This window comes from Dermacentor variabilis, unplaced genomic scaffold (genome assembly GCF_050947875.1).
Source record: "Dermacentor variabilis isolate Ectoservices unplaced genomic scaffold, ASM5094787v1 scaffold_12, whole genome shotgun sequence".
NCBI classification, from domain to species: Eukaryota; Metazoa; Arthropoda; class Arachnida; order Ixodida; family Ixodidae; genus Dermacentor; species Dermacentor variabilis.
Window position 1 is genome coordinate 45,459,588 of NW_027460280.1, and position 5,349 is coordinate 45,464,936.

The following is a 5,349-nucleotide window of genomic DNA, read 5'->3' on the forward strand; positions in this document are numbered from 1 at the left end:
ACCACGGAGTTGTGGTGTCGGGCCATACAGGCGTGATGGGGTTCAGGCTGTGCTGGCCATTTGTTCAGACGAACTGAAGGAGTGCTGTCCAGAGAGCCGTCAAGCACCCTGCAGAATAGACAGACTAGTGCAATGTTGCGCTGGTATTGCGGGGTGTGCCATTTGAGGGCTTTGAGGCAATCCTCGTAGGCTGGAATGAGCTTGCGACAACCGAAAAGAGGAGTAGAGGGTGCGTGTTGTCCGGCGCTGAACAGGCTCAAGTTTGTTAGTGAAGAGAGTTTGGTACAGAGGCCAATCACCTACCTGGCTTCCCACATGTTGTGGCAGTTTCTTAGCTCCTCTGGCCCAGCCACCCCACCCTTGATATATTTTGCCATGCACAAGTCAGCGTTCTGTAGGTTTTTCTTTCTTGTGCCATCTTTTGCTGTCTTCATTTTTAACAGTGTGTACAAACTAGCCTAACAGCAATCTCTTCTCAAGTTTATTAACATAATGAAATGGTCTCCAATCCACGTTGTGAAGGTGGTTGGACAGCGAAGCTGTAAACGACAACTAGAACGATTACATATTGCAACGTAGCTTGAAATTAATCCTAAGGCAACATTCACATGCACTTTGCCTACTTATTAGCCATAGACGTTTCAACGGCCTGCGACTTGGCTTGCACCACTACTTCGTGCACCGACAAAGAGTGGACAAGCATAAAGAGAAATGCGCTTGAATTTCGCCACGCCTCGTATGCACGCTGCTCTTCGAGAATCCACTATACGTGGCCTTCCCATAGCATTGTCACAATACAAATCAATTGCTATGTGGGTTCTATAATGGTATTTAAAATGCAGTAGGCCTGCTGCACTGCTAGAGCATATACTGAGGAATGTCCCTATTATGTTAATCTATATTCAATATGGATGCCTTCTGGATATCATAAATCCACAACCAAATGTCCCACAACGTCCTTTGGACGATTGGTAACACAAAAATGTCCCAGAGGTGTCCTACATGCTGACAAAAATGTCCTTAGGACATACTCAGGATTATGCAATAAGAACAATCTATATTTAAACATCTCTTGGATGTCCGAATATCCCTTTGTGACATTCGTGGGACGTTTCTACGAACGTCAATTCGCGTGCATGGGACGATCCCATGGACATCCAAGAATGATCCATAGGCTTCTTACATATTTCCTAGGGACGTTTGAATGTCCCGTTCTGGACATCTGGTCGGCACCTGTAGAATGTTGGTGGTTCAATGGGTACATACGAAAATGCAGTTACGTCACTTCCAGCTTCGTATGCTACAGTTACCACACCCCGGCAACTGCAGCTTATGCAACCATAATCTCAACCGGAAAACGCTATACGCACAGGCGAGTTTTCGTGTTCGTTTGTTTTCTTTCTCTCACACGGCTGATGCCACAGCTGCCGGGTGCGCTGAGGAAAGCGCTATCTGCTGGTGTTGCAAGGAACCCAGCGGCGCAGGTGGCACGTGCCTCCCGTATTTGCCCACAGAGAGAGAGAGAGAGAGAGAAGTGGTTCTTGTGGGGAAGGAGAAAAGGCTAGCGCTATTTTCTCCACAGCTTCGCTGTAAAAAAGGGGCAGGGGTGCTAATTATGCATTTCCTAGACAAGCAAGTCGCAATAATTTTCTGAATGCTTTTCTTTCGCACAGTGTGGTCTACGATTCGGTGAAGTACCAGACATTATAAGTTTTTTCGACGACACAAAGGCCTGATGGAGAGCAACAACGCCTCCAAGTTTTATGCACGCGCTCGTCCCATCTTTTGCTTGGAAATTTTAGCGCCGACTCCCCACTCCACAGCAATGAGGTAGAGGCAGCAATGTTCTATGCATGTGCGAGAGGGATTTCCCTCTCCCACATGCATAGAACATGCATATTTTTTCCTGTTTTGACTGCACTCCTTGGTGCCTGTATTGCGTTAAACCAACATTCTCAGTAGAGTGAAGCACATAACCGCTTTTCCAAAATATATATTTTACATTCACGCGATACTCCAAACCTATGGTTATAGTCTTGAACAACAATTCAGCGAAGTTGCAGTGCCTATGTATACAAGCTTACTTCGCGCAGTGAAGGAATTCTGTTGTGGACGGAGTGTCTGAATTGTTGGGTTCAGCGCCACTGCTTCTTCATTGAAGGGTAGAAGTTCAGAGCATGAGCTCATGCATCGAAGTGTTCGTACATGGTGTTAAAAATTCTTTGGAAATTTAACATTTATACAGGCTATATTTTTGTCTTTTACTGGCCAAACACTTAATTACCATGTGTTAGGTGTACAAGGCTGGTTTGTCACTAAACTAATTTTGAGGCATCTAATACACTCATACATTTATTACACTGACTGCTTTATGTTATGTGTTAATAAGGAAGTAGTATATAGACTATTTGAAGCATTGGTGTAGCCAGGAGGGGGGATGGGGGACCCCTACCCCTGAAATTTTTTGACGAACCCCTCCCCTTTTTCACGGAACAGAAAGTTTCAGGAAGTGGTCTCCCAAAGAGCTACATGGATGAAAGGGAAAGCTTGAATGTGAAAGGAAGGAGAGGGCTAGTGACAGCGGAACGTAGGACGCTGACCACGTTGCACTGGGAACCCAATTGAGCGGAGCGTCAGGGTGCATCTAGCTGCTTTCTTTGTCATTTTACAGCCAAGCTGAGAGCACGTGACTGGAGTCTATGGGAGACGCGCTTGTTAGATAAGTGAAATCGACGCATTCCATGCAGCCACCGGTGCGCGCGAAATGTGTGCAGAACGGAGCGTAAGCAACCGCTCCGACTATCAGCCCGCGCACAACGCCTCAGTGTTGCGTTTCACTGCTTTAAAGAGTTTATTTTGGCTTCGATGAGTGACATTTGCATTCCGACGTCAGCCAACACTGTTTTTAGAGCTCAAGCTCCTTGAAAGCGGCGGTGGCACGCTTCCTTTCCCGTTGATTCCTCAATGCGTAGGTCCTTTCTGTTCTCGTGTTCCTCCCGCCACGCATCCGCCCCACGGACCACTCGAAGCATCCTCTTGATCAGTTGTACAGTCAATGTCCGATTTTTCTGACCCCCTAGAAGCCACGAAAGCGTCCGAAAAATCGGCCTGTTGCAAAGAAGTTATGCAGACAGATCTCACGTACGCACTGTGGGAATCGATGTAAGCAAAGCTTTTTGTGCTGGTCGCTTCGATTGACGACTATTAGTGGTGATGTTGACAGCGAAAGCTTAATTTCTTCAACGTTTAGTCTAACACAAGAGTGGCGAGTTGTTAAACGTTACCTTGCGTGCACCGCTGCTGTCTGCGTAGTCCACAGAACACACAGGGAGAGGTTTGCTTGAGGCGTAGTTAATTGTGTGCCATATTTGATAACCTCTGAAAGTGCTGAGCATTGTCATTGCCTCACATGGCACATCGCATCGTGGCAGAAGTATTAAACTTGAATCGGATTATCAGGCGCACCGTAGCGGCACTCCGGATTAATTTTCACACCGTGATGTTCTTTAACGTGTCCCAAAAGCTAAGTACACGTTTTCTATTTTGCCCTCATCTAAATGCGGCTGCCGCGGTCGGCATCAAATCCGCGACCTCCAGCAATGCCACAGCTGCAAAGCTATCGCGGCGGGCACAAAAGTGTCGATTTGACGGTCGACCGCTTCCGTAGTGTCGCCTGGAGCCTGCAGTGCGCCTTAATGCGGCTCTGCTTTACTCGCCCTGTGTAATTTGTCCGCTTGACATATTTGCATGGTGTTTATTTTTTTCAGAAATAGCAGGAACGTACTATACTGTACCTTGAACTTCAGCTTATTCAGTTTCCCCGCAACCGCTGTCGTATAGTAGTAGGGTTTCCTTGCCTTCTCACATCACCTTCCCTCCCCCACCCCGCTTGCATTGGCCTCGAGCTCCACCACTGGAAGAGCTGGCGCCACCGTCGGCGTGACGTGCTATTAGGGATCACGTGGGCATAGCGGCCGCGTCGGCTGCTTCGGGAGCGCCGAAGCGAGCTGAAAACGAGCGCTTAAATTCCCTCGTACGCTGCGGTCCCCATTTAGAGGCGAGATTTTCCCGTTTCGAGTGACTCCTTTACAACGCTTCAAAGCACTACAATAGGTAGTGGCTGCCTTTGAAGGCGCGGAACATGGTAGGCTATTGCTCGGTACCGCAGTGCCGGACGTACGGAACGGAGCCCGGTGTCAGCCTTATACACACGTAGCCGCAGGACAAGTTGCGTGAAGCTTGGCTCGCGAAACATAAAACCGGCAAACAGTCATCAGCTACAACTTGGGTATGCAGCAAGCACAGACGCGAGGAATATTCTGCTACGGCACAGGGTCTGCGATATTCGGAAAACGCGCACTGAAACGGTCGCCCGAGTTCGCTGCCCGACTAACGTCATGACGGTTCGGTCTATGAACTTGTCCATGCTATAGATACTGGCAAGTTCACTGGAGTGGAAAGGGAGCGGTAAGAAGCACATTAAAAACAAAAGCATGGCATATGGTCATGTTCGTTAGTAAATAATGCACTGGATTACAAAAAAGCAGCAGCGGGAAATCGCACGCAGACAACACCGATAAACATACAGTGCGACGCAACTCGAGAAATAATATTGAAACGCCCAAGAATTTAGAAGAAAAAAAAAAAAGATTGAATCGTCGCGAAGGCACATCACAGTCCCCGTACGTAGGCGTCGAAGTCTCTACAATGAAATTATTTTTGAACAGCTCTGATAGCGCCCACGAAACAATGGTTGCTTGTATACTGTCACATGCTCATATTCTGCGGCCTAAAGCTCATGGCACGGTGCGAAAACGAAACAGTGCGCGGACAAGCATGCAGACGCGCAGTCGGTCGCTGCGAATCTGTGCGATCGCTGCATTGAGGCTTCATTCTATTACGCTCTATTTAGTTATACAAACACTATAAGAACATATTTCACATAGTTTGCTCTCAGCGGTTACCTACCTTTTACGCAAGAAGCCGGTTCGGGAGACTCCATCGCGGCGACCGCGCGCAGAGGCGTTCACTGTATACGTATTCGGTACAGAGGTAGCGTCTGTAAACTATTCGGTCCTTTCAGTTAGTCCTAGTTTATTATTTAGACAGTAGGAAACTTCCCTTGTTTCGTAAGTACTTACAGAAATGTACGGGAGAGCTCGCGCGTGGTGTTTTCAGTGAGCGCTGACAGCAAAACCTATGAGGAGCGTGCTGCATGATCCCTCATACTACGCCAGCGAGGCGCTTCCGATAGATGGCGACTCGGTAACTCCTCGCCGCCAATGGGAACTGCCTCTTCTCCCTCCTGTTTACAGTTCTATCTACGTCCCCTTTGGACTCCCACGTTAG